We start from the raw sequence: 11,207 nt of genomic DNA, 5'->3' as shown, positions 1-11,207 counted from the left end.
GAATTTTGAAATATTTGAACCTATCAAGAATGCTGTTGACACTGTATCAATGTTTGCTGGATTAAATGGTTTGTGATGGTTCCCTCTGCTCTTTGAAATAGAGTGGCATTTGGAAAAGGGGCTCATGTAGAACAGAACACTGTGTTTAAATGTTGTAGCTACTTTAGAGTTCAGGAAATTGTTTCTTAGACCAATGCAGAATGCTCATGATGAAAGGAACCCTGATAACAAGGAAGCTGAAACCCCCAGTAGACACTGAGTTTGGTCCAGAGCCCGGATTCCTTGAGGTTCAGCTTAATATTCTTTTCATCAGACATTCTGCTTGCATTTACTGGGGTAAAAGGTGTAATTGACACAGAGAGAATTTAATATTTCATCTGGGAATATTGATTAAATAGCCTCTAAGAACTTATGACCTGGAACAGGAAATGGCAACCCACTCCAGTGTTCTAGCTGGGAGAATCCCATGGACAGAGGAGTCGGGGGGTGGGGGCAACAGTCCATGGGGTCACAAAGAATCAGACACAACTGAGTGACTAAGTGCAAGAACTTGTGAAAGTCCGTATTCCATGAAAACACATGAGGATGTTTATTTCCCCTTTAACTGAATTTGTTGAAATTTTATAGCACTTATCTTTCCATCAGGAAATATCCTTCTGAAAATCATGTAGAAAATAATTGAGAACTTAATTTTTGACTTGTTTTCTGGAACTTGAGATTCACCAGAATAGAAATGAACATACTTTCCGCCCTTCTCAGGGTGGAAAAGGAGTAGTTTACTGGGAGGTGTGAAGTCTTCCCTGAATACAACCTGTAACTGGGTTGGCTATCAAAGAATGTGAGGAGGTGGAGGGTAGAGACTTCTGCTTAGAGATTCAAAGAGGGGGGAATCTTTTGTTTTTGCTCTTCCTCACTTGCACATATTTTTTTCTTTTTTATTGAAGTTGATTTACAACATTGTGTTAGTTGCAGGTGTATAGAAAAATGACTAAGTTATATATATACACATATATATGAAAGTGAAAGTCGCTCAGTCGTGTTCGACTCTTTGCAACCCCATGAACTATACAGTCCATAGAATTTTCCAGGCTAGAATACTGGAGTGGGTAGCCTTTCCCTTCTCCAGGGGATCTTCCCAACCCAAGGATTGAACCCAGGTCTCCTGCATTGCAGTGGATTCTTTACCAGCTGAGCCACAAGGGAAGCCCAAGAATACTGGAGTAGATAGTCTATCCCTTCTCCAGTGGATCTTCCCGACCCAGGAATCAACCTGGGGTCTCCTGCATTGCAGGTGGATTCTTTACCAACTGAGCTATGAGGGAAGTCCCACACATGTGTATAGTTTTATATATATATATATCCAGATTATTTTCCACTATAGGTTATTATAAGATATTAGACATTGTTCCCTGTGCTATACAGTAACTCCACATTGCTTATCTATTTTATATTACAGTAATGTGTATCTGTTAAATAATTAGGCTACTCTTAATCTCTCCTTCTCCCCTCTCCCTTTCCCCTTTAGTAACCATAAGTTTCTTTTCTATTTGTATCTGTTTATGATTTGCTAATAGATTCATTTGTATTATTTTTTAGATTCCACACATAAATGATATCATATAATATTTGTCTTTATCTGACTTCCTTTACTTAGTGTGATATTCTCTAGATCCATCTATGTTACTGAAAATGGCAATATTTCCTTCTTTTCATGGCTGAGCAATAGTCCATTGTATGTATATGAACCACATTTTCTTTATCCATGTATCTGTTAGTGGACATTTTGGTTATTGCCATGTCTTGGCTATTGTAAGTAGTACTGCTGTGAATCTCAGGGTGCATTTATCTTTTCAAATTAGCATTTTCATCTTTTCTGGGTATATACCCAGGAGTGGATTGCTGGATTGTATGGTAGTTCTAGTTCTTGTTTTCCAGAAACCTCCACATTGTCTTCCATAATGTCTGTATCCATTTACATACTCACCAGCTTTGTAGGCAGTTTCCATTTTCTGCACACCCTCTTCAGTATTTATTATTTGTAGACTTTTTGATGATGGCCATTCTGACTGGTGTGAGGTGATACCTCATTGTGATTTTGATTTGCATTTCTCTAATAATTAGCCAGACATGACTGAAGCGACTTAGCAGCAGCAGCAGCAATAATTAGCTACGTTGAGCATCTTTTCATGTGGCTATTTGCCATCTGTATGTCTTTTTTGGAGAAAAGTCCATTTAGGTATTCCATCCATTTTTTGATTGGATTGGTTTTTCTTTTTGTGATATTGAGTTGTGTGAGGTGTTTATATATTTTGGAAATCAACCAAGAGGGGAGAATCTTGATCCTGGCTGCTGTGAATCCTCAGAATAAGGAAGAGCAACCAGGATTGCATGTTCCACAACTAGAAGGGAGCCAAATGAATAGGCATGTAGCACTTCAGATATGGGAGGACCACAGAGAATGCCCTGTAGATGGTTGAAGTGATCTTGGTTAGTAGCTACGATTGCAGTCTGCCCAGTTAAGTGGTGCTCAACCAGTGCTGAGGGACCCTGCTTTACCAGAAGCCTCAAGATTGAGCAAGGAGAAATAGCTTGGTGCTGCTCCAGCACTGGGAGCCTGAGAAGGGACACTAAGAAACTGACGCTTTACTTTCTGCTGGTACCAATTCAGGGGAGTGAGTGCTTGAGACAGATTTCCTTTGTCTTAGACCAAGTCATGCTGTTGTAGCTGTCTCCTGAGTATCAATACCTGTTTTATTAATAATAATTTGGTGGTAATAACAGTTACCATTTACTTAATACCTACTGCTTACTGCCATGTACTGAATGTTTGTCTCCCCAAAATCCATATGAAGCCCAAACCCCCAAAGTGATAGTGTTTAGAGAGGGGTCTTTGTGAGGTAATTAGGGTTAGATTAGACTATGAATGGACTTCCCTGGTGGCTCAGATGGTAAAAAGCGTCTGCCTACAACGCGGGAGACCCAGGTTCGATCCCTGGCTCAGGAAGATCCCCTGGAGAAGGAAATGGCAACCCACTCTAGTACTCTTGCTTGGAAAATCCCATGGATGGATGGAGGAGCCTGGTAGGCTACAGTCCATGGGGTCACAGAGTCGGAGACGACTTCATTTTCACTTGCACTTTAGACCATGAAGGTAGGAGCCTCATGACGGGATTAGTGGCTTTTTAAGAGAGGAAGAAAGAGAGCCGTCCCTTTCTGCACACATGCACCCAAGAGAGGCTATGTGAGGGCACAGTGAGGCGCTGAAGACCTGAAGCTCAATAAGTGAGTGCTCCCCAGGACCGCGTCAGCCAGGACTGGACCTCCTAGTTTCCAGAACCATGAGAAAATAAATGTCTGTTATTTAAGCCACCCAGTCCATGGTATTTTGTTACAGCAGCTTGAACTAAGATAGCTTCCACATACCAGGAACTTTCCACATGCTGTTTCAAGTAGTCCTCAAAACAACTTTGCAAGGTAGCTATCTCCATCTGGTAAAGCAAAGAGAAACAGAGAAATTAACTACCTTGCCCAAAGTCACACAGCCTTTGGGGGCGAGGAATATATATATATACACACAGTTCTTAGTGCAGTGTCTAGTACAGAATAGGCACTTAGTAAAGAAACTTATGACTCCAAAGCCCATGTTTTTTTTCAGTGTGCATTTGGACCTTTTATCCCAGCATGTCAGCTGCCTCTATGCCTTACACTCCATAGTTCCCACTCAGTGCAGATTCTGACTCTATTGTGACATAATGGAGATTAATGGTGCTCAACCAAAGGTGGTTCCCGGTCTGGATGGAGAGCCCAGCTTCACAGTCCCTTAAAGTTTCTCCTCTGAAGTGAGAGGACTTTGGCATAAGAACCAGTAATGGTGGGATCTTCATCAGGAACCCACAGGTGAACTTTGCTTGAGAAACTCCTCCACCAAAGCCTGGTCCTGGACATCCCTTCCTGCTGCTCCGAGGCTTACCTGGAGAAGTCTAGGCAATCACAGTAGAAGCTAGCTTAGAGGATGCTAGAGGATGCGGCGCACATGGGAAGCTGGGCTCACCATGCAAGGGGCTAGGGAAGGATGCTTGGCTCTTCCTTGGATGAGTCTAAATCCCAGGCCTGGCCTGGCCTCCCGAGAATGACCCAGGGTAAAGGGCCTTTTGTTCTAAATCCTGTTTTGAGCTTCACCACAAACCCAGTGGGGTGTGGAGGGAGCTATGTACCTTCCCCCAACACGGGTCATATCTCCACATTATGTCTGAGATTCCTGTTAGTCCCCATGTGCCCTCCAGGAGCTCTGCGGTCCAGAAGCAAGGGTGAGGGAAACAGGAGGAAGAAGAGAGGAGAGGGAGATGCAGGGCAGGCGGAGGAGGGTGTTGAGAAGCCTCAGGCCCTGGGAAGAAGTGAAGAAAGAAAAGGTTTAAAGTAAATCAAAGAGCAGCTGGAGCCATGGACCCTCACTGCCTTCTTCCTTTCCCTTCTCTCTTGAATGAGGAGCTCTGGGGAATGAGCAAGGAGGATGCTTCTAGCTACTAGTATACAGGAGTCAAAGAAAGTGAACAGGCAAGACACGAACTCCAGGGTCAATAAAAAGCACCTTTACTCTAGAATTCTTCTGTGAAAACCAGAAGTAAATTTCCTGGGTAAATTTTAGTTTATCTTTCATGGTGGGGAAATGTCAGTGCCTCTCTTCTAATTAGCATTGCTAAAATGCCATAGTGAGATGGGTGACTAGAATCAAGACTTTCATTTCCTGTCACTTTTGTAAGTGGAGCTGCCAAAGCAATCAATGTCTGTGTAGTTCTATTCCCTTGATTCTTGGTGTTCTTTCTGACAGCAAGAAATTCTCTTCCTCCACGGAACATGTATCATTTTGTTAAAACTGAATGCCTGTCATCTATTCCTTGCAACTCATGTGCATTTTATCAAAAGGTTTGAATGGTTCACACAGAAGTCCCACAATGCTCTTCTCCGTAGGAAGCCATTTTTCTTTCCTGAGGCTATTAAGTGGCTCACAATAAAACCTTTAAGCACTCCTCTTTTTTTTTTTTTTTTTTGAGAAAATTACTCACAGAATCAGTAGCATTGAGCATAGATAATAGAAAGAGACAATAAGATCATGTTGCAAGTAACCAACCTCCCATTTAGATCTTAGTTTGTCAGTCTAACCTGGTGAATTATGGGTGCCCAGTGAACCGTTCCTAAGATTTAAGTTGCACAGAGAGTTTAGCACTGTTGCTTAGACATTGATTCTTCTCAGAGTGGGTAATGGATCCAGCCATGTAACAGTCCCGAGCAGGACAAGAAGAGCTCCCTTTGAGCTTAGGCATGGTTTCTCAAATGTGAAGTGAAAGTGAAACTGGCTCAGTTGTGTCTGACTCTGCGACCCCATGGACTATACAGTCCATGGAATTCTCCAGGCCAGAATACTGGAGTGGATATAGCCGTTCCCTTCTCCAGGGGACCTTCCCAACCCAGGAATGGAACCCAGGTCTCCCACATTGCAGGCAGGCTCTTTACCAGCTCAGCCACGAGGGAAGCCCAAGAATACTGGAGTGGGTAGCCTATCCCTTCACCAGTGGGTCTTCCTGACCCAGGGTCTCCTGCATTGCAGGCAGATTCTTTACCAGTTGTGGCTATTGACATTTTGAACTGAATAATTCTTTACTATGAGAGCTGTCCTGTGCATTATAGGATATTTAGCAGCATTCCTGACCTCTACCCACTAGGATGCCAGCACCCTTCCTCCAAAATGACAACCAAAAATGTCTAGACAGTGCCAAGTATCCCATGAGGAAAATATCACCCCCTTATTGGAAAGTACTGACCTAAAACACACACAATTGTTTCTTCCAGTGCCCTTTTCTTCAAAGAGCTGCAGAACTTTAGGAAACCACTAGAGGGTGAGCAGGGATGATAACTGGAGCAGCTTTAGAGACGTGTCCCTGACGGACATCACAGAAGCTGTGGCAAAGGGAAGGAAGGTCCCTTGGGAAGCTTGATGGAACCATTGATGAGAACGAGGTCTGGGATTCTAAGAGCTTTAGGGAAGCAGCCCCCAGTAAGAACATACCCCTCACCCCACAAGCTGAGAAGATCCTGCATTGGGAGCTGGCTGTCAAGTGGTAGGCTCCATTATCCATGGCGAGGTGTTCCTCTGTGAGAAGGTGTCAGTCAGCCTCTTCCACCTGCATGATCTGGTGTCTTTTGTATAGAGAAGGGGGAGGTTGTTGGTCTTCTTTTGGTTTTCTATGAAAGAAAGATAGCATTCAGTTCAATAAGCATTCATTTTGTGTCTACCCTTTACTAGATTCTGTGTCTGGTTGTGGAGATATTAGTAGATTGCATAAATGGCCACAGATGAGTTACCCCTCTGCATCCATGCCTTTGAGTGGTCCCTCTCACACTGACTCTGGGTTTGGCCATGTGATTTGCTGCTCAGTAAGGCTTATCCACTCTTGAGACTCTTGGGACTCGGCCACTGCTCCCATGTGAGGAAGCCCAGACCAGACTGCTGCATGATCAGACACCTATGGCCAGGGGGTCTTACTGCCCCATCTGTCAGCCTGCCAACTTCCAGAGGCAGAGATATCTAGTTGACCAGCAGTTAACTGGCATGGCTCAACTAAGCATGGCAGAAGACCAGCAAAAAAAGGTCCAGCCTAAATGCCAACCCACAGAATTATGAGTGAAACTGATGGTTGTGGTTTTTAAGTACTTAAGTTTTTGGGTTGTTTGGTATGCAGCAAAAGCTAACTGGTCCAGAAAACCAGATGAATTACACATTATTTTTGCCTTCGGGATTCCACAGTCTAATAGACCACTTGTTTCTCACAAGGGAGCCTGCTTGTGTAATTGGACTCCTAAAGCCATGGTAGATGGTAGTACCAGTAAATCACAGGCTTTCCCTCTGGACTACTAGTTGGAAGCATGACTTCAACACCAAAGTGCTTAGGTTCAAATCCCAGTTCCATCGCTTACTAGTTGTGTGACTTTGGGTAGATTACTTCATCTTTGTGCCTCCGTTTCCTCATCTGTGAAAAGGAGAGGAATAATAACACCTACTTCATAGAGTTTTCAAGAAGACAATATATAAAAATTTTTCTAATAGGGTCTCCTACTTAGTATTTTGAAAGTATTATTTATATATGGTTGGTCTAAAATAGAATGAGCATAAAAGTTTTTCCTCTTCCTTTCCTTTTTTGTTTAAACTCTTTTCCCTAGTGTAATAGAAGTATGTGTTCTTTGTGGAAAATTGGGAAAAGAATACAAAAAAAGCTTAAAGGTGAGAACAAATGCCATCCTTTAGATTTTGTGCTGACCTAGCAATAGCACACTCTGTTTTAAAGCAAATTAGTATGATCAGCTGTTGCAGAACATTTGAGACACTCAGGGAATAAACGTGTAGAGCGCTGAGCCAGGTGGTGCCCTTTATGCAGACTTTACTCCGTGTATATTTCTGCAGTTGGATTGAAGGGTATCAAGTGGTTCTTTGTTCTACAGCAGCTGGGGGATAATTTACACATCCAAATGGACTAACTGAGACATTAGGGCAAAGTGCAAAAGAAAACCAGCAAGGAAGGCAGTGATTAGCAATTCTGGACTGATGGAACATTTTAAATTAAAGAGCACATTCTCATACTCTGCCTCTTTTGATGTACAGGGTTGCTCAGTAAGTTTGAACAGGCAGTTATTAAACTTGCAGAAGCTGAGACCACACCTTAGAACTGTATAGTAGGTACCTTCCAGGGGTCACCTGGTAATGATGAGTGAGGCTGGGCTTGTGCTCAGGGCCACTGACCTAAAATCCAGTGTTTTCTCAGTTCCCTGTGATATCTCACACAACCTGGAAATAGTGCCTGCTGAGTGGGGAAGACGTGGGGCCAACACTCATTTCAGGGGTTTCCATTGAAGTTAGTATGAGCTCATCTCACACGCTAGCAAAGTCATGCTCAAAATTCCCCAAGCCAGGTTTCAACAGTACATGAACCGTGAACTTCCAGATGTTCAAGCTGGATTTAGAAAAGGCAGAGGAACCAGAGATCAAATTGCCAACATCCATTGGATCATCGAAAAAGCAAGAGAGTTCCAGGAAAACATCTACTTCTGCTTTATTGACTATACCAAAGCCTTTGACTGTGTGGCAGAACAAACTAGAAAATTCTGAAAGAGATGGGAATATCAGACCACCTGACCTGCCTCCTGTGAAATCTATATGCAGGTCAAGAAGCAACAGTTAGAACTGGACATGAAACAACAGACTGGTTCCAAATCGGGAAAGGAGTACATCAAGGCTGTATATTGTCATCCTGCTTATTTAACTTATATGCAGAGTACATCATGAGAAACGCTGGGCTGGATGAAGCACAAGCTGGAATCAAGATTTCTGGGAGAAATATCAATAAGCTCAGATATGCAGATGACACCACCCTTATGGCAGAAAGTGAAGAAGAACTAAAGAGCCTCTTGATGAAAGTGAAAGAGGAGAGTGAAAAAGCTGGCTTAAAGCTCAACATTCAGAAAACTAAGATCATGGCATCTGGTCCCATCACTTCATGGCAAATAGATGGGGAAACAATAGAAACAGTGAGAGACTATTTTCTTGGGCTCCAAAATCACTGCAGATGGTGATTGCAGCCATGAAATTAAAAGATGCTTGCTCCTTGGAAGTAAAGCTATGACCAACCTAGACAGCATATTAAAAAGCAGAGACATTACTTTACCAACAAAGGTCCATCTAGTCAAGGCTATGGTTTTTCCAGTGGTCATGTATGGATGTGAGAGTTGGACTATAAAGAAAGCTGAGTGTCGAAGAATTGATGCTTTGAACTGTGGTGTTGGAGAAGACTCTTGAGAGTCCCTTGGACTGCAAGGAAATCCAACCAGTCAATCCTAAAGGATATCAGTCCTGAATATTCATTGGAAGGACTGATGCTGAAGGTGAAACTCCAATACTTTGGCCACCTGATGTGAAGAACTGACTCACTGGAAAAGACCCTGATGCTGGGAAAGATTGAAGGCAAGAGGAGAAGGGGACGAGAGAGGATGAGGTGGCTGGATGGCATCACCGACTCGATGGACATGAGTTTGAGCAAGCTTCTGGAGTTAGTGATGGACAGAGAAGCCTGGTGTGCTGCAGTCCATGGGGTCACAGAGTCAGACACGACTGAGTGACTGAACTGACTGATGACCACATTAGGACAAGAAAGCTAAGAATCAGAACATAGTATGGTTTCTAAGACACTCTGAAGCCTGCAGGGCTACTGCTAACCAAACTGTGGGCCTGCAAATAGGAGTTGATGAGATTGGATGGCGTTCTCCAAATTCTGTTCTTGACAGACTTTTAAGTCCATGTAAATGAACTGAGTATTTTAAGTATAGGTAGGAGTAGGGGGTGGAGAAGGCAATGGCAAGCCACTCCAGTACTCTTGCCAGGAAAATCCCATGGATGGAGGAGCCTGGTAGGTTGCAGTCCATGGGGTCACTAAGGTTGGACATGACTGAAGTGACTTAGCAGCAGCAGCAGCAGGAGTAGGGGGAGTTTAGCTGGTTGAAGTGCAAGTCCAAAGGCAAGAATCATAACTATGCACATTGTGGTTATTTGTCGTGTTTTTACCAGCAGCACTCACGCATTCGAAAGATTGAAAGCCATACCTGTCAAAATAGGGACATTCAGTTTTAACCAGGACCTAACTCTTAGGCTTATAGTGCAAAGAATTATGAAGTTAAAATGCAACACATTTATCTGGGGCTTCCCTGGTGGCTCAGGTGGTAAAGAATCTGCTTGCAATGTGGGAGACCTGGGTTCAGTCCCTGGGTCAGGAAGATATCTTCGAGAAGGGAATGGCAACCCACTCCAGTATTCTTGCCTGGAGAAATCCGTGGATAGAGGAGCCTGGAATGAGCAGCAGTTAAGTTGCTTTATGTGTCAGGTGTGGTTTTAGGCATGGATGACAAAAGCTTAGATAAGGCAGCACCCTTGGGACTTCAGCATCTGAGAATAGAGAGATTTAGAGAAAAAAAGTGTACTGAAGCACAGAGGCCTTAAACAGGAGTAGGTACAGGGTACAGAGAGGTTTGACAGAGAAAAGTGGTATTTGGTTTGAGGATTTGGAAGAGGATAGGAAGGTCTTTACAGAGGGATTATCTTTGAGCTTAGTTTTTTTTTTCCCAGTTTTATTGAGAAACTGACATAGAGACATCACATTATAAGTTTAAAGTATATAGTGTGATGGTTTGATTTACATATGTTGCATATTAAAAAAATACCTTGACTGGGGCTTAATTTACTTAATTTACTTAAAGCCACTTGCTTTAAGTGTACAATTCAATGAATTTCAGTCAGTTTACAGTTGCAGTTACTACCACAACCCAATTTTAGAATGGCTCCATTACCACAAAAGATCTCTAGTGCCATCAGCTCCAGGCAACCGTGACTGAATTTTCTGAAGTTTTGCAAAATCAGTAGGTGCCCATCTGTCAGGGAAGGGAGAGGAAGTTCAGGAGAGGAAGGCACAGAGAAATGGATGGACATGATGTGTTTGGGGAAATGTCAGCTGTTTAATAAGGCTGGAGCCCAGGGTTTGTGGGGATGGACTTGGGAGGGCAGTGGGGCAACTTTCTGAGAAGTGAGTTTGGAGTGACATGCAGTGATCAGGTCATGGAAAACCTTGCACTTCCTACTAAAGAACTAGGAGGCTTTATTTATTAAATAAATGTTAATTTTACTTTTTACTAGTGGTATTCAGATTTTTTAATTGATATATAATTTGTGTGCAACATGCACTGATTTTAAGTGTGCACTTTGAATTTTGACAGACTGTGAAGAAAGCCGATCGCCGAAGAATTGATGTTTTTAAACTGTGGTGTTGGGGAAGACTCTTGAGAGTCCCTTGGACTGCAAGGAGATCCAACCAGTCCATTCTAAAGGAAATCAGTCCTGGGTGTTCATTGGAAGGACTGATGCTAAAGCTGAAGCTCCAATACTTTGGCCACCTCATGTGAAGAGTTGACTCATTGGAAAAGATTCTGATGCTGGGAGGGATTGGGGGCAGGAGGAGAAGGGGACGACAGAGAATGAGATGGCTGGATGGCATCACCGACTCGATGGAGGTGGGTTTGAGTGAACTGCGGGAGTTGGTGATGGACAGGGAGGCCTGGTGTGCTGTGATTCATGGCGTCGCGGAGAGTCGAACACGACTGAGTGACTGAACTGA

The sequence above is a fragment of the Moschus berezovskii genome, chromosome X, assembly GCF_049115385.1.
Source record: "Moschus berezovskii isolate FMDL1 chromosome X, NW_MosBer_1.0, whole genome shotgun sequence".
Taxonomy (NCBI): domain Eukaryota; kingdom Metazoa; phylum Chordata; class Mammalia; order Artiodactyla; family Moschidae; genus Moschus; species Moschus berezovskii.
The sequence above is the reverse complement of the archived record's forward strand: the minus strand, read 5'-3'. Positions refer to the sequence as shown.